The following is a 17,743-nucleotide window of genomic DNA, read 5'->3' as shown; positions in this document are numbered from 1 at the left end:
TGCAAGGCTTTCATTTAATAGGTAGCTACTGGAGTGACTGCACAGTTTAGAGACAGTGATCCTTAAAGTTGGGCATGGCTGAGGGCATTGGGGTTGTTCAGTTTGGAGAAAAGGAAGCTGAATTCCTGAAAGGAGGATACAATCAGGTAAGTGTGGGTCTCTTTTCCCGAGGAACAAGTGATACGACAAGAGGATATGGCCTCAAGTTGCATCAGGGGAGATTTAGATTGGAAACCAGAAGAAAATTCTTGACTGAAAGGGTTCTCAAAGACTTGAACAGGCTCCCCAGGGAGGGAGTTGAATTCCCATTCCTGAAGGTGTTTCAAAGAGGCAGAGATGTGGTGCTGAGGGACATGGTTTAGCACCAGACTTGGTATTAAAGAATGGCTGGACTTCATGATCTTGAAGGTCTTTTCCAACCAAAACAATTCTGTGATAAGACTTAGATTATGTAAAGGTTGGCTAAAAAAAACACCTTTATACTCACTTGGTTTATTGTTTCTGAGCACTGCAGAAAGAGGTTAAAAGGCTCTATCAATCTGCAGCTGTTCTCTTCCATAACAACCTGTCACTCCTATCCCATCTTTATCCCAAATAACATTCATTAAGGCAGAGCTCCCCTTCATTTGTGCAGGCTGAAATAAATGCTCTTAGATATAATTTGAAAAATATCTCCTGGATTCACTGACAAAGACTTCTTGCTCCCTTCATTCCTTCATTTTGGGTAGTCTACATCAAACCAGTGTAAAGTTATTTCCTTTGTTGCTAAAACCGACTCCAGTTCCCCTTCACAGAGGAATGCATAGAGATAAAAAGTTCTATTTCACAGGACTAAAGTTTGTAAGACCCATTAACAAATGCAAGGTGTTTGCAGATGGTGTTGATAAAAACCCTTCAGTACTGGCATAAGCAGAAAGGGCAGAAATAAATGAGGTAGAAAGGACATACTAACAATACCAAAATAGCCTTCAAAGATCAAGAGGTTGCAGCTGAGACAGATGAATAATGGTGGAAGCACAAGCTGCTGATGCAAAGCCAGAAGAGAAATGATGGCTACAGAGATGACAGCGGCCCTCCCTTAAATTTAACAACTCATATGGCCTCTGTTAGAGCAGATCCAGCTTGCAATCTGTTGCTTTTATTCACACACCAACATTAGGCACAGGGCAGGGGTGGCCAATGACTTTTTGGAGGGGGGCACAGGGAGGGGGTTCACAGAGCAAAGCAAGCAGTCTTTCTCCTGCCCTAAACTATCCTCCAACCCACTTGCTCTTATTCTGCTCAACCAGTTTCAGAAGCAGCACTCAAGGACTAAATTCCCACTCGATATAATTGAGAAAGGCTGTAGGGCTTTACTGCTATCATTGTTTAGCAGTTATTTTTCCTGAAGCTGCAATTATCACTGCCAGTGCAATTCAGTGGGTAATGGAGGAAGTCAAGACAGTGCATGCTTCAAAACCTCTCAGGTCCTACCTAGCCACGACACTTATTTGTGAGGCTCCCTCTCTGCTCTTCCATTGCTCCAGGCAGAATAAAACCCATGAGCTCTCCCTTGTTTAAACCTCCAGCCCAGCTTTTACCCGGCATTTGTAGGAGGTGGGAAGACTAGGGGGGGAGGGGGAGGAGGGAAACAAATTTAAAAGTTAAAGAAAGGTAATTACAGAACAAAGGCAAGAGGTCTGCACTCACTAATCTAGCCCTGGGAGGAGCTGATGAAGCGCCACAGGAATCAAACAGTTGCAGTCCTGGGCTGGAAGGACTGCTAGCATCTGTGTTGTGGACAAAGAGAAGATTTTTATACCAAGATATAAAAGATATGGGCTTGAGGGTCACCTGTCTCTTGCTCACTTGGGGATGAATCATAGAATCAACCAGGTTGGAAGAGACCTCCAAGATCATCCAGGCCAACCTAGCACCCAGCCCTATCCAGTCAACCAGACCATGGCACTAAGTGCCTCATCCAGGCTTTTCTTGAACACCTCCAGGGATGGTGCCTCCACCACCTCCCTGGGCAGCCCATTCCAATGCCAATCACCCTCTCTGGCAACAACTTCCTCCTAACATCCAGCCTATACTTCCCCTGGCACAACTTGAGACTGTGTCCTCTTGTTCTATTGCTGGTTGCCTGGGAGAAGAGGCCGCCTCGTACCTGTCTACAATGTCCCTTCAGGTAGTTGTAGACAGCAATGAGGTCCCCCCTGAGCCTCCTCTTCTCCAGGCTAAACAAGCCCAGCTCCCTCTCAGCCTCTCCTCACAGGGTTTGTGTTCCCGGCCCTTCACCAGCCTTTTTGCCCTGGTGCTTCCAGTTTTCCCCTTGAGGTTATTGCTTGAACCTATATCCCAGTCTTGAACAGAAGATGCTACAATGACAGTGAGGCACACTCTGAAGATTTCACCCAGTCCCTGAAACATTTTAACTTCAGTTTCTGGTCAGTTACATTCTACATATAAAGAGCTATTAAATGCATTAATACATTCTTCATGAAGTCATAAAATCCAACAGACCAGCAAGTTGTTTCTGCTCGTGGCTTGTAACAATCTGCAGCATTTAGAACCACCTAGAGATGTGGCATATGTGATAACACTTCATGCTCATTGATTAACCTCAGATAGCCCACTGGAGAATGTTGAATCATAGTTTTATTACTCAGTGCTCATGAATTAATTTCCAATTCCCATCTAGCCAAACACAAGGGATGGTTGTTTAGCTTCTGTAGCAATTAATTGCTGCTATTGAATCAAAAGAAAACCCAGAAGCGGGCAGGAACACGTACAACAAACAAACCTGCTGCAAACCTTCTGATGAAGAAGAAAACGTTAAGCAAGGAAAATCTGCCACCATTGGGAAAAAAGGGCTTGGTAAAGCAAAGGCAAATTTCCTATCAAATTTACAGAGAGCATGAAAAAGTAATGAATATCTGGGATTAAAGCTGCAAAATACAGAGTGTAATTATTTTGTGTGCCCTGCTTGCTCTTAGCCAACACTAGAGTGTGAGATTCCTTTTATCAATTAAACAGGTACATTCACGATGCAAAACTAATTAAGTGGAACAACTTTGGACAGGATTTGTCGCTTTGTCCTGCCGCCAGCCTGCAGTGTGCTGATGCAAGTCTGCCATCAAGCGGTACAGCCGAAAAGGAGACCCTCGGGCTCAAGCCTGTTCAATAGAGGGGACCTGGTGTCCCCTGCAATGCCACCTTTTTATCTCTAAATACCAAGTGAGGAATATCCATGTGTCATCGAGTGCCAGAATCACCTCTGGACCTGCTGGCCACACTTCTTTTAATGCAGCCCAGCATGTGATTAGCCTTCTGGGCTGCAAGTGCATGCTGTTGGCTCATGTTCCAGCTTCTCATCCACCAGTACTCCCAAGTCCTTTTTGGCAGGGCTGCTCTCAGGTTCATCACCCCTCAGCCTGTACTGATATCTAGAATTTCCCAAACCTAGGTATCAGACCTTGCACTTGGCCTTTTGTGCCCAGTCCTCCAAGCCTGTCCAGGTCCCTCTGGGCGTCACCCACCTCATCCTTCAGTCTTATCAACCACACCACTCAGCTTGGTATCGTCTGCAAGCTGGCTGAGGGTGCCTCAGTCTAGCTGTTTGTATCACTGATGAAGATGCTGAACAGCACTGGTCCCAGCACAGGCCCCTGGGGGCCACCACTTTTCACCCATCTCCATCTGGGCATCAAGCTGTTGCCCACTACCCTTTGTATGTGATCAACCACTTCCGTAGCCCCTGGACAGTTCAGATATCACAACGATACCACTCCAGCGTAGAGAGAGGAATGTTGTGGAGGAGTGCCATTTCCTCTCATTCCATCGCTTGTTACTAGGAAGAAGAACAAATGGACACCCACCTGGCTCCCTTTCAGGGACTTGTAGAGAACAAGAAGCCTCCTTTTCTCTGGACTAAACAACCCCAGTTCCTTCAACCACTCCTCAACAAACCCTTTACCAGCTCTGCTGCCTTTCTCTGGACCCACTCCAGCAGCTCAATGTCTTCCTTCTAATTAGCACAACTATGTAAACCTTCCTCAGGCAAAGGAGCTCACCAAGACTAATGGTCTCTACCTAGTAGGTTAAACCATCATAGAGAGGTCCAGAGGGTCAGAATTAGTGGTCTTCAAAATCTCAGTGGCAGAGAAGTGGTTATCAGACAGCAATAGAATGGAAACCTCTTTTCAGTGTCTTAAAAATGATGAAGTTGACTTAGATGAGGTTTTAATTAAATTTACCTTTTCCTTTCATCTGCTCTTCAGTCTTTTTAATGCAGCTTGCAAGGCTTCTCCAACTTACATCTGGCTTTTCTAATAATTAATTGGACAATTAAGTGTAACTTAGTAATTATTTATCAAGTATGCTAATTATGCAAATATCTGCAGACCTAAAATATACCTACACTGAATGAATTTATTAAACAGGTATTGCTGTGGATATCACAGAACTGCTCTCTCCACTTGCCCCAGATAACTGAAAGGCAAATGTTAGGGTTGTGTTTCCTTTCACAGACCTGGGAAATGTGTTGTGGAATGAAATCACCGAACTGACTGGCGACTTAAAAGCCCTTGATGACTTTTTTTTAGAACACGGTCAAAATGCTTCTGAATTTGTTGTGACACCTCCAGGCTGCTACAGTAGTGCCTTGATATCAGTGTTCAGCTGAAGAAAGTTGCAGGGAACATCACAGCCAGCAACGCAAGCTCCCTCTGGCAGGTTTGTTCAGTGCAGTAAATTTGCTACGCTGCTTTGTAGGTGTGACCCTAATTCGGAACATCTCCACTCTCCTATACTTTTCCTCCTTTTAAAGTGTGGCAGTAGTTCAGATACCAGCATGAGCCTAGGGTCCTAACACAGTAGAGAAGAGGGAGGTAGGGGTGTGGATCATTGCCAGCAAAAAAGGACCAGGTGAGGCCATGCCAGCTACTGATTCCATAACAGGCTGGCATGCAACAGCCTATAAATGCTGAAAGGTCTGTAGAATATCCTTTTCATGCATTTCAAACACTACCAATGAGCCATAATACATCTCATAATTTAAGATGGTGCCTCTTAATATTTTTTTGTAACAGTGAAGACTACACTACACAGCAGAGAAGAGTGAACAGTTACTTAAAAGGTCTTGGAGAGTTGCATGCAGTGGGCTAGCTCATTTTTCTTTGTTAATTAGGTTCTCCCAGCAGCTAGCTCACTTCAGGAATTTAGTAACTTTTTTGCTACATAGAATCATAGAACCAACCAGGTTGGAAGTGACTTCCAAAATCATCCAGTCCAACCTAGCACCCAGCCCTAGCCAATCAACTAGACCATGGCACTAAGTGCCTCAGCCAGGCTTTTATTGAACACCTCCAGAGATGTCGACTCCAGCCCCAACCTGAGCAGCCCATTCCAATGCCAATTACTCTCTCTGCCAACAACTTCCTCCTAACATCCAGCCTAGACCTCCCCTGGCACAACTTGAGACTGTGTCACCATTTCTGTTGCTGGTTGCCTGGCAGAAGAGACCAACCCCCACCTGGCTACAACCTCCCTTCAGGTAGTTGTAGACAGCAATGAGGTCTCCCCTGAGCCTCCTCTTCTCCAGGCTAAACACCCCCAGCTCCCTCAGCCTCTCCTCACAAGGCTGAGTTCCAGGACCCTCGACAGCTTTGTCATCCTCCTGTGGACACATTCCAGTATCTCAACATCTCTCTTGAGTTGAGGAGCCCAGAATTGGACACAATACTCAAGGTGTGGCCTGACCAGTGCTGCTGCATACAGGGGAAGAATATATATCCTAAACCACTCCTGGAAAGGAACCAAGTCAAAATAAAGGCAGTAATTTCTCATCAGACTTACCAGTTCAGCTACAGCAGATAAGCTGGCAGTTCTGCACAGTGTAGAATTAGCCATGGTATCAAATTATTCTTTCTTCTCTTCCTTTTGTAGATGGACTTCCCTTGTAATTCATTGGGTTTGTGCCTTTTCCATCATTTCTTTTCTGAGAGCACCTCTCTCAAAACATGACCAAATCTTCATGTTTTGGTCTACTTGTTGTTTGATTGGCCTGATGCTTAGGCTGCTGTGAAACACCACACCATTTTGGACTCAATTCATGGCAGCAGTTCATGTTCTGAAAGAGCAAATACAGAAGGAGGAGCAATTTTACTTGTAATGAGCCTGAGCTGAGCAGTTCTTGTTTCCATGATCTGTTCTTTGGGCTTCATTCATAATACTCCTACCAATCCAGACTACACTATTGCTTCATATAGAGAGGCTCTGGAGAGGTACCCTCTAAGCTGCCTTCCAGTACCTGAAGGAGGCTACAAGCGTGCTGGGGAAGGACTTTTGGCAAGGGGTTGTAGTGACAGGACAAGGAGGGAATGGATTGAAACTTGGGGAGGGTAGACTTAGAATGGATATTAAGAAGAAATTCTTTATAGTGAGGTGGTGAGACACTGGAATAGGTTACCCAGGGAGGTCATGGACACCCCCTCCCTGTTAGTGTTGACAGCCAGGTTGGATGAGGCCTTGAGTAACCTGGTCTAGTGGGAGGTGACCTCTGCCTATGATAGGGGGTATGGAGAATAGACCTGGTGAGGAGCAGTTGAGGGAACTGCACCTGCTTAATCTGGAGAAAAGGAGGCTGAGGGGGAGACCACCTGGGTCTCCACAACTCCCTGAAAGGAGACTGAAGCCAGGTGGACGCTGGTCTCCCTAGTAACAAGTGACAGGACAAGAGCAAATGGCCTCAAGTTAGACCAGAGGAGGTTTAGAGTGGATGTTAGAAGAAACTTGTTGACCGAAAGGATTCTCAAAGGCTGGAAGAGGTTCCCCAGGGAGGTGTCTGAAACCCCATCTCTGGAGGTGTTTCAAAGAGGCACATAGTTTCACAGGGGCTGGCCCCAGTTCCACTGCAGGAAGACAGAGCCCTGACGGACTGTGGGGAGATGTCTCACAGGTGCAGGGCCAGTGTGTGGTGCAGCTGTAATGGTAGCAGCATCTCCCAATCTGCCTTTCTCTAGCGGCCTTAGAAGCAGCAAGGCTGGCAGGACAGAGGTGTGAGTGGGCCCCAGAAAAGGTCTAGCACAGAGTTTGATCCAGGATGCCTGCTTCTGAGTACATGTTTTTAAAATGGTTGAGTTTCCTTTGTGACAGTTATGGCTTGGGGTTTTTTTCCCTTTTCCTTTCTCCTCTCCTCCCTTCCCTTCCCTTCCCTTCCCTTCCCTTCCCTTCCCTTCCCTTCCCTTCCCTTCCCTTCCCTTCCCTTCCCTTCCCTTCCTTCCCCCCCCCTTCCCTTCCCTTCCCTTCCCTTCCCTTCCCTTCCCTTCCCTTCCCTTCCCTTCCCTTCCCTTCCCTTCCCTTCCCTTCCCTTCCCTTCCCTTCCCTTCCCTTCCCTTCCCTTCCCTTCCCTTCCCTTCCCTTCCCTTCCCTTCCCTTCCCTTCCCTTCCCTTCCCTTTCTTTCCCTTTCCTTTTTAATGGAAAGCACTAGTGAAAAGAAGCCAGTGTGGATGTAGTCATTGTTCCCTGGTGAAAGCTGGCAATATATTAAACAACCATAACAACAGAAATTAAACAGCAATATTTTTAGCTACAAGGAGTGCTGCATCTCCATTCCCGTTTAGAGTACAGATTTGTTATCTGACTATACACAAGTAACCTAAGTGCTTTTATGCCCTTCATGAGGAAGAGACATATAGTGCTGTTACATGGTCTAATGGATGATTGTAAAAGTGCTACAAGCATTCATGGGAATGCTTCATAGGCTGGAAATGGTTCTGCAAATACTGTGCTCTTAAAAGGGAATGGACACTATCAACATTTAGGCAAGAAGATATCCAAAAGTCATTCCCCAGAGAGACTTGATGCCTTCATGTGAGCTGACACCACAGCCTGTGCTTACTCTGGATTATAGCAGGAGGTTGGGCTGATGTGACAACATGAAAGGAAAGGGGAAAAAAAAATCCAGCTGCTTTTCTGTTTGGCTGGCAGGTGTTGACTGTAATGAGCATGTCTTGAGGAGGCAAAATGACATTTAGTCAAAGCATCTAAAAAGCTGTAGTGTATTTACAGTCACCTGTCCTTGAGCACTGGGAAGGAGCACAGAAAAAAGCTAAGATTAAAAGGATTGCATTACAGTACACAGACAGGTCTTGCTGCACAGGGTTTTATATGCAGAATCACAGAATCATAGAATGGTTTAGGTTGGAAGGGACCTCAAAGATCATCTAGTTCCAACTCCCACCCCTGCCATAGGCAGGGACACCTAACACTAGAACAGGTCACTCAAGGACTCATCCAAGCTGGCCTTGAACATCTCCAGGGAGGAAGCATCCACAACCTCCCTGGGCAACCTGCACCAGTGTTTGACTACCCTCACTGGAAAGAACTTCTTCCTAACATCTAGTTTAAATATCCCCTCTGCCAGTTTAAACCCATTACTCCTTGTCCTGTCATTACAAGAGCTTGTAAATAGTCCCTCGCCATCCTTCCTGTAGGCCCCCTTCAGATACTGGAAGGCCCTCTGATCATCTTCATGGCCTCCTCTGGACTTGCTCCAACAGTTCCATGTCCTTCTTGTGTTGGGGGCTCCAGAACTGTACACAGTATTCCAAGTGGGGTCTCATTAGAGCAAAGAGGGTGTGATGGTTTGGGTTCTTTTACCAAAACATTCCAGCTTGCTTCTAACTAGCACAGAGGGAGAATTGCCTCCCTTCACCCACTGGCTACACTTCTCTTGATGCAGCCCAGGTGCTAAACAGCACCTTAATGCATTGGAATTTCACCTCCAAACCAGACTTGTGTGTGGCCATTGCTGATCAGCCATACATGTGTGCCTGCTGCATCAGCCTATTCAGCCCTCCAGAGGGAAGAGACTGTAGTGTGACCACTGGCCTGGGACTCGCACAGCCATTTCAAGTCCTTTATTACCTTTATGTCCTGTGATCTTCAGGGGGGGAAAACATGTGTAAGCAATGCTTAAAGCACAGTTTCTCTGAAGAGTTGAGGTGTTGCTCTGTCATGTTCTATGGGCAGTACTGCTGCCTGCCAGCCTTCAAAAGTCCTGCAGCCTAGCTTTTTGGAAACCATCAGCTGAGGCACCAGATAATGAGACTGGGGGCTTTGTCTGACAGAGGAAGCCTCAGTGTTTGTTTGTGTTGACTATTAAGTGTAAACAGATGCCACTTCCAAGTGTCTTTATACAGCTAAGTGGTGATGGTTTTAATGAAAGCTGTCCTTGTGGCCAAGAGAGCAAAGGGCATCCTGGGGTGCATCAGGAAACGTGTGGCCAGCAGGTCTTGGGAGGTTCTTCTCCTCCTTTACTCTGCCCTAGTGAGACCACACCTGAAATACTGTGTCAAATTTTAGCCTACCCAGTTCAGGAGAGACAGGGACCTGCTGGAAAGAGTCCAGTGGAGAGCCACCAGGATAAATGGGGGACTTGAGCATCTCCCCTACAAATCGAAACTGAGAGACCTGGGTCTGTTTAGTCTGGAGAAGACTGAGAAGAGATCTGATCAGTGTATACAAATATCTGAGGGGTGGGTGTCAAATGGATGGGGCCAATCTCTTTTCACTGGTCAGCAGCAATAAGACAAGGCACAATGGCTACAAACTGGAACACAGAAGGTTTCACCTCAACATGAGGAGAAAGTTCTTTACAGTGAGGATGACAGAGCACTGGAGCAGGCTGCCCAGAGAGGTTGTGGAGTCTCCTTCTCTGGAGACTTTCAAAACCCACCTGTGCAAACCACCCTAGGGGATCCTGCCTTGGCAGCTGGGTTGGACTCAATGATCTCTGGAGGTCTTTTCCAACCTTTAAGGTTCTGTGGGTCTGTCACTCTGTGACTTGGAAGCAGATGGAGAACCGTCCTGCTGCATTTTCATGCATGTAAAGCCCTCAGAGAGAGGACTCAAAGTGTTTTGGAGTGTGTATAGAGGACTCAAGTCCACTGGAGACATGTTTCAAGTCACGGTGCCAGTCCAGTAGGCGAGGGACACTGAGGTCAGGGGTGGATGGCAGCCTCCCACCTTTCTTGTTCCAGGCAGTGCAAAGTCTCAGACCTCATCTGTTGTTGCTTTAGGCTGATTTGGTTTTTTCCTAATCTGATTTGTATGCTTTAAGCTGCTAATCAACTACTTGAATAGAAGTAGTTGGGTGCTGTTTTCCTCTTGGAAGCTGTTTTCATTTTAAACATGTCAAGCGACAGGACCAGAGGAAATGGTTTCAAGGCAGGGGAGGTTCAGCCTGGATGGTAGGAAATATTTCTTCACTGAAAGGGCTCTCCAACATTGGAGCGGACTGCCCAGGGCAGTGGTGATGTCCTCAGCCATGCAGGGGTTTAAGCAGCCTGTGGAGTTGGTGCTTAGGGATGTGAGACCCTTCGGTGCTGGGTCAAAGGCTGGACTGGGTGGTCTCTGAGGTCTCTGCCAACAGATGTGTCCTGTGATTCTGTGATTCTGAACTTGCACTGCTAGAGGTAACACCACACCACTGTGCACTTGGTATACTGTACTTTGTGTGCTATTTCCACGCTTACCTAGTGACAGCAAGTTCTTTGTCATACCAAAATGTCAACATCTTTTTGTCTTTATACAAATTTGTCCTGGCCCATGAAGAAAAATGCCCATAAATTATCTTTGTTTGTTTGGTTGCAAATGCTGCAGTAGTTGGTAATTTAAAGCAGTGTCTCCTAAATTAAATTCCCGTTGAGCATAAACATTATTTAGTGGCATTTAAATTTCATCATGCTGTTTTCACATAGTCTTTACTCAGTTTACACTTATTTTGCCTTGGTGCCAAAAAGACTTCATTGGAGATCCACAGTGCTTAACAGCTTTAGATAGCTGGGGCAACTTCAGCCTAACTTTAGCTCCTGAGCTGTGGATCCAAGAGTAACCAAACAGCAGGGAAACTCAGGCATGTACTTAGTGAGTCATGCAGGAATGTCAATGTGGTTCAATACATTTAGTAAGTCTAGAGAGGTTCTCCTTCTCCTCTACTCTGTCTTAGGGAGGCTGTGTCTGGAATATTGCATTCAGTTCTGGGCCCCTCAGGTCAATAAGGACCTCAGGGAATAGCTTGAAATAGTCCAGCACAGAGCTACAAAGATGCTGAAGGGAGTGGAACATCTCCCTGTGAGGAAAGGCTGAGGGAGCTGAGGCTCTTTAGCTTGGAAAGAGGAGCCTGAGGGGTGACCTCATTCATGTTTATAAAGAGGTAAAATATGGTTAATGCAATGATAAAAGAATCACAGAATCACAAATAGTTAGGGGCTGGAAGGGACCTCGACAGATCATCCAGTCCAACCTCACTGCCAGAGCAGGAGCACCTGCACCAGATCACACTGGGATGCCAGATCTGCCCCTCTACAGCACACCTGCACCTTTTTACCCCCTAATCACGGAGCCCCTGGGCTCTATTGGAGTCTCCTCCCACCCCAGGTGTGGCCACTTTGTGCTCCCTGCCCACTCCCCTTTTTAATTTGCCCCAGGAAAGGCAGAAGCCTTCAACTGAGCCCAACTGGGCTGAAGGAACCTCCTCCTGGCACGGCTGGTGAGTACCCACGGTGCACACTGGGTGACTGGTGGAGGGAACAACAAAGGCCGGGGGGCCTGGTGGCCCCCCGGTCAGGTAGGACTAGGCTTGATGGCTGCTCCAACATTGCCCATGGGTGCTGGCTGGGCCTCCTTACTGGGGCTGAGCTCCTCTGTGTGGTGTCTTGGCTGGTTCAGGGTCTTGCCCCAGGCTTTGGGATGGGTGCAAAGATGGTGGTGGGGGAGCAGGAGCTGTTTAGGAAGAGTGGAGAAGGGATCAGGAGCTGCTTTGGAAAGATGAAGGGTAGTGGTGAGGCAGCAGGAGCTGCTTGGGGGAAGTGAGGGGTGGTGGTGAGGGACTAGGAGCTGCTCGGGGGAGGTGAGGGGTGGTGGTGAGGGGCTAGGAGCGGCTTGGGGGAAGTGAGGGGTGGTGGTGAGGGACTAGGAGCTGCTTGGGGAAGGTGAGGGGTGGTGGTGAGGGGCTAGGAGCGGCTTTGGGAAGATGAAGGGTAGTGGTGAGGCAGCAGGAGCTGCTTGGGGGAGGTGTAGGCTGTTGTTATTGTCTGCCTAGACTTTGAAAAAGCCTTTGACACTATTTCCCACAGACTTCTCATAGACAAACTGCCTGCTCGTGGCTTGGATGAGCCCAGTTCTGCTAAACAAACTGGCCCAAAGAGGGGTGCTCCATGGAGTTAAATCCAGCTGGTAGCCGGTCACAAGTGGTATTCCTTAGGGCTCAGTGTTGGGGCCACTTCTATTTACCATCTTCCTTGGTGACCTTGACAAAGACATAGAGTGTGTCAGCAGTAAGTCTGCAGGTGACACCAGTTTAGGCATGAGTGTTCAGCTGTATGTCATGCACAGGGTTCTCAGCCCTTCCTCTCTTGATCTGCCTTTTACCAGTAAAGGAAAATGTCCTTTGATATTACAGTGTCATACAACCACAGGCCTGGCCTCTTGCAGGAACCTGCACAGGAGTGAATGGGTTTTGTTCCTGGCTGTGTTGACAATTAGCCACCCAACTACTTTCAGTAAAAGCAAATGTCAAGTCTCCTGGAGAGAGAATGGGAGAGAATCCATAGTATTTGTGATAAAATTGTGAGACCTGGCAACAACACCAGCTGCTCTGTTGATAGTTGTCAGGTCTTGTTCTACAGGTGGGATGTGAGCCACAATCCAGCTGCCAAGGCCAGCACACAGAGCTGGGTTCTGTGGGATATAACTGGCTGTTCTGTTGATGCTGCTGTCATACAATGAACTTGCCTGGGATGGTGGCTTGCCCTTTTACAGCTTGTTTATGCTGAAGCAGAGCCAGTTTTAAATTGCCAGCAAAACAGATTGATGGCTTTTCCAAGGGATAAGAGGAGGTCGAGTTGTCATTGTCTCAAAGGTATCAATCATCTCTGTGGGAAGCAGGATGATACCCTGTTTTCTGTCCCCATTAAGCTTTTCAGCTCTGCAAGAGTGTAGTGGGGCAGCCAGCAGATGCTTGTTATCTTGGGTATGGTAGTTCCCAAATTACTGTTGGCTTTCCATGCCAAACTGCAAGGCACTACTCATAAATGGTCCTTAGAACCATCTGAAGAATATGGGAATGTGGCAGCTGGAAGCTGTTTGGCCCGAGAGAACTTTTAGTACTGTTATTCCTCTAGTAACTTAACTCTCTAGGCAGAGAGGTGGAAACTTGAGGGTGCTGAAACTGCTCACAGCAATTTTCAAACCAACTTTTAGGAACTCAAGCATTCTACGTGTTCAGATCTATGCTGTTCCAACACATAAAGGCAAAAAGACATCGGTGAGGTTTCTTCAGAGATGCCTGCTGAGAACTGCTGCTCGCTCTACTTTCGGTTTGATGACCTTTTCTTTTTCATGCTAATGCAAGCCAGTAGGCAGACAAATGACATGGAGACAGGAATTTCTCTACAGACTAAGCAGTTGTTACTGGGTCAAGACTTAAACTTCTTGGTAATAAACTTTACCAAGCCTACACTGAGCACTGGTCCTGCTTGAACACCTCCAGGGACGGTGACTCCACCTCCCTGGGCAGCCCATTCCAGTGCAAATCACTCTCTCTGACAACAACTTCCTCCTAACATCCAGCCTAGACTTCCCCCAGCATAACGTGAGACTGTGTCCCCTTGTTCTGTTGCTGGTTGCCTGGCAGAAGAGACCAACCCCCACCTGGCTACAGCCTCCCTTCAGGTAGTTGTAGACAGCAATGAGGTCCCCCCTGAGCCTCCTCTTCTCCAGGCTAAACACCCCCAGCTCCCTCAGCCTCTCCTCATAGGGTTTGTGTTCCAGGCCCTCACCAGCTGCTTTGCCCTTCTCTGGACACCTTCCAGCACCTCAACATCTCTCTTGAATTGAGTGGCCCAGAACTGGACACAGGACTCAGGGTGTGGCCTGAGCAGTGCTGAGTACAGGGGAAGAATAACCTCCCTTGTCCTGCTGGCCACACTGTTCCTGATCCAGGCCAGGATGCCATTGGCTCTCTTGGCCTCTATGAAGAGAAGCAGAGTAGTCTTAACGTTGTTGAGGCTTATGTTTGCTGAAGGATCCTGAAAAGTCTGCTTTTGGGGAGGTTCATTTTTAATAATGCTCCTACTGAAAAGCAAGTAACATGTAAAATCCTTAATGGACTTGCAAGTGAATTGAAAGAAAGGATTGATTTCATATGAACAGGCTTGCCCTTTTAAATGACAGAATCAAAGAAACTAAAAGCAGAAAAGACCAAGTAAAACAAAAGAGCAGAAAATCCACTCCCCTGCACACTCTCTCTCCTCCCCGCCCCTATTTCAGACCCAATTACCTGCAGCTTGCCTGAAGTAACAGCATTTTCATTTCTGCAGCTACAGGAGGGAGAGTGCCCAATGGAATTAAGTGATTAGTCATCAGAGAAACCTTCAGGCAGACAAAAGGCAACGTATAGCTTCTCAGCCCTGAGTACAATGAGGAAGCTCCCATGGCTCATTAATAGACTGATGCCAACTCCAGCAGTGCATCTATCAGCTCCTATGTAGGTGTCACTCAGCAGCTTAACTTTTCAGGTGAGGCCTCTTTGGCTAATTGTAATAAAATGTTGGGCCTGTGTTAATCTCTGGTAACACAAATTCAGCACTACTACCAGGAATAAAGGGGTGCACCTCACTTCTAGTCCACATCCTTTGCTGCCCTCCAACAAAAAGAACAAGCATCCATGGCAGGTCACCAGTAGCCTGAAAGCTCATCTTAAGGTGAGGAGATTCCTTACTCCCCTTGGCAGGACTAGGGAAATGGGGTGATTTACACAAATCTGCTCTTTCTCTTATTCTGTTTTCAGTCTAGCCCCATGAATTTCTACATCACAGAATCTTCATTTAAAGACTTCTTTCCAGCTCTAGACAGAAAAGCCTGAAAACACTGACAATACAGGTAAGAATTATTTCTATTTTACATGAAGATCTACTGAGACAGGTAGTACAAATAAAGCTAAAATAAGTGCTTAGTAACTTACAGTGCAGATCCTGAGACTTGTGATTCTCGTGTCCCACTTCTGATTAAAACAAACCCCACCCAAACATGCCTTTTATAGCATACTGCTCTTCCCACCAATGTGTACAGCATAGTGTGAATTCCTGGGCCAAATTTCCTTCAGTGCTGTGGTGGGTTCATGCTGGCTGGATTCCAGATATCTACCACCAAAGTCACTCTATCACTCTCCCTTCTCAGATAGACAAAGGCAGCAAAACACAATTGAAAGTATAAGATAAGGACAAGGAGATTGCTCAGCAGTTACTGTCACAGGTAAAACAGGCTCAACTTGGGAAAAAATAATTAATGTATTGCTAATCAAAGCAGGGCAGGGTAAGGAGAAATTATCCTATTATTAGGGGAGACTTCTAGGAGCTTCTCAGAACCCACTCCTCTCACTTCCCTGCTACCAAAACCTGGTCCCTCAAACCCAGTACAAAGAGAAAGAGCCTTTCATTCTGTAGACAGCATTGCACTTCAGCTCTTCACAAAATCCTATCACTGTGTAGACACTGCAGCCTCACAGAATCGTGGAGGCAGTCCAACAATCAGCTAACTCTACTCCCTGCAATGGTCTGGATCCTGAGAAATCTCGAAAGAAAAGTCACTTCACAGATGAGTGTGAAGCAAACAGTGAAAATGGGGTTTTTTTGCACAGAAAATGGTTTCTTACATATAGAAATTGTTGCTTCTGTGGAATGGAAATAATCCCCTGGAATTTGTTTGTCTGAAAACTTTGGATTTACGGAAGAAAGCATGGGGAAACCTTGTCAACCCTTCCCATTGCATCCCACTTTCTCCAGTCCAGTCAAGTGCTGCTCTCTTGTGCTCTGTAAACCTGGTGTGGTTCATACAAAATCCATACTAATGGTGATGTAAAGGCACTTAGCATCTCATGGTGTGCTGGAGGGAAAGCCAAATAAGAAATATGGATACTGGGAATGCTGGTTGTTGTAACAGTACAGGGTTTTTTCCTGTTTCCCTCCAGAGATGTCTAGCGTACTCAGCTAGCATTTGTGCTTCAGAAAGGAAGGAGCTGTGCAAGCCCACATCACTAGATGGTGCAAGCAGACCACTAGCTCCAGCACTGCTCTTCCAGACTGAAGGAATACCAGCTTCTAGCCTCCAGCTGAACAATTTGGAGTGAGGAGGGCAAACCCAGCTCATCCTGCAGAAGCCCAAGCAGGCAGAGCCGAACCGGTTTGACTGATGGCAAAATGATGGTTAGAATGATGACAAAACAGAGCTGCACTGCTGTGTGCCCTTGAAGCTCTCATGCTTTATGCTACACATCCATTTAAGTGAAGTTTCTGCAGTTTACATTCCTCTCATGATGAAACTGTTTAAAGAAATATTTTGAGTTTGTTTAAAGATATATGTAAGCAGCAGGCCTGTTTTGGGGCCTCCAAAGGCTTGTGTTTAGGCCTATGGATGGCAGAGGCGTTGGTGGGGGGAGCACTGGGGATTATAGATTCAGATTTGGGCTGGGGGGAAATTCAAAGGGGTTTGCCATGAATGTTTTATCTGTTTCTGTAATTTCTTTTCTTTATCTCTCCAAATACAATTCTGTAGTTTTCCTCCAATTTGAGAGCTTCATTTCTGTTGTCTCTCTTTAAAAACCAAGACACTCCACAACCTCTCTGGGGAGCCCCCTCCAGCATTCTGTGACCTTCCCAGTAAAGAAGTTCTCCCTTGTGTTGAGGTGGAACCTCCTGTGCTGCAGTTTATACCCATTGCTCCTTGTCTTATCCCATGGAGCAAGTGAGCAAAGCCTGTGCCCCCAGCCCTCAGACACTGTCCACTGTGTACAAGCAGACAACTGCACATGCCCTGTGCTGTACACACTGGCATTAATGGCAATACTGTCACCAGTAAACAGGACCTGAAATAAAACCAAAGTAGCACAACTGTGATGTATTGCCCACATTTTAAATGAGGCTGTATCTCTTTTGAAAGACAGCACTATCTTATCTGAGTGGATCTGCTGCTGTCATTTACATTAAATAATAACACTTCATGCTAGGGAGATTAATTTTTGAAAGCCAGCTACTGAAGTGTAAAATAAACCAACAGAAGCCTAAACAGGTAGTGAAGATGAAGTTAAAGAAATTGTTAGATGTAGGGGTTTTTTTTCTATAAATATTTATACACAGAGAAAAAATATAAAGGTAGCTCCATAGACATCACAGTATCATCAGGGTTGGAAGAGACCTCACAGATCATCAAGTCCAACCCTTCACCACAGAGCTCAAGGCTAGACCATGGCACCAAGTGCCACGTCCAACCTTGCCTTGAACAGCCCCAGGGAGGGCGACTCCACCACCTCCCCGGGCAGCCCATTCCAGTGTCCAATGACTCAGTGAAGAACTTTCTCCTCACTTCGAGCCTAAATCTCCCCTGGCGCAGCCTGAGGCTGTGTCCTCTCGTTCTGGCGCTGGCCACCTGAGAGAAGATGTTAGGGGTTGGAAGGGACCCAAGGAGATCATCGAGTCCAACTCCCCCTGCCAGAGCAGGACAATACTATCTAACACAGATCACAGAGGAACACATCCAGACAGGACCTGAAAGTCTCCAGAGAAGGAGACTCCACCTCTTTTGGGAGCCTGTGCCAGTGCTCTGTGACCTTCCCAATAAAGAAGTTCCCCCTTTGTGTTGAGGCAGAACCTCTTTTGCTGCAACTTACACCCGTTGCTCCTTGTCCTATCACAGGGAGCA

General features: G+C 46.7%; 1 long non-coding RNA gene across 6 annotated transcripts; it reads left to right on the top strand.

The window, feature by feature from the left end:
- Positions 1-11,454: 11,454 nt before the first annotated feature.
- LOC135178054 (uncharacterized) lies at positions 11,455-16,303 on the top strand. 6 transcript variants are annotated; one of them, XR_010303331.1, is made up of 6 exons: positions 11,455-11,537; positions 13,250-13,483; positions 14,368-14,534; positions 14,634-14,751; positions 14,838-14,929; positions 16,054-16,303. It is a non-coding gene; the product is annotated as an uncharacterized LOC135178054 (long non-coding RNA). The 6 variants fall into 6 exon arrangements; XR_010303330.1 differs by having other exon boundaries at positions 14,368-14,565; positions 14,646-14,751; XR_010303332.1 differs by having other exon boundaries at positions 14,368-14,565.
- Positions 16,304-17,743: the final 1,440 nt, after the last annotated feature.

The sequence above is a fragment of the Pogoniulus pusillus genome, chromosome 9, assembly GCF_015220805.1.
Source record: "Pogoniulus pusillus isolate bPogPus1 chromosome 9, bPogPus1.pri, whole genome shotgun sequence".
NCBI classification, from domain to species: Eukaryota; Metazoa; Chordata; class Aves; order Piciformes; family Lybiidae; genus Pogoniulus; species Pogoniulus pusillus.
This window is presented reverse-complemented; position numbering and strand designations above follow the sequence as displayed.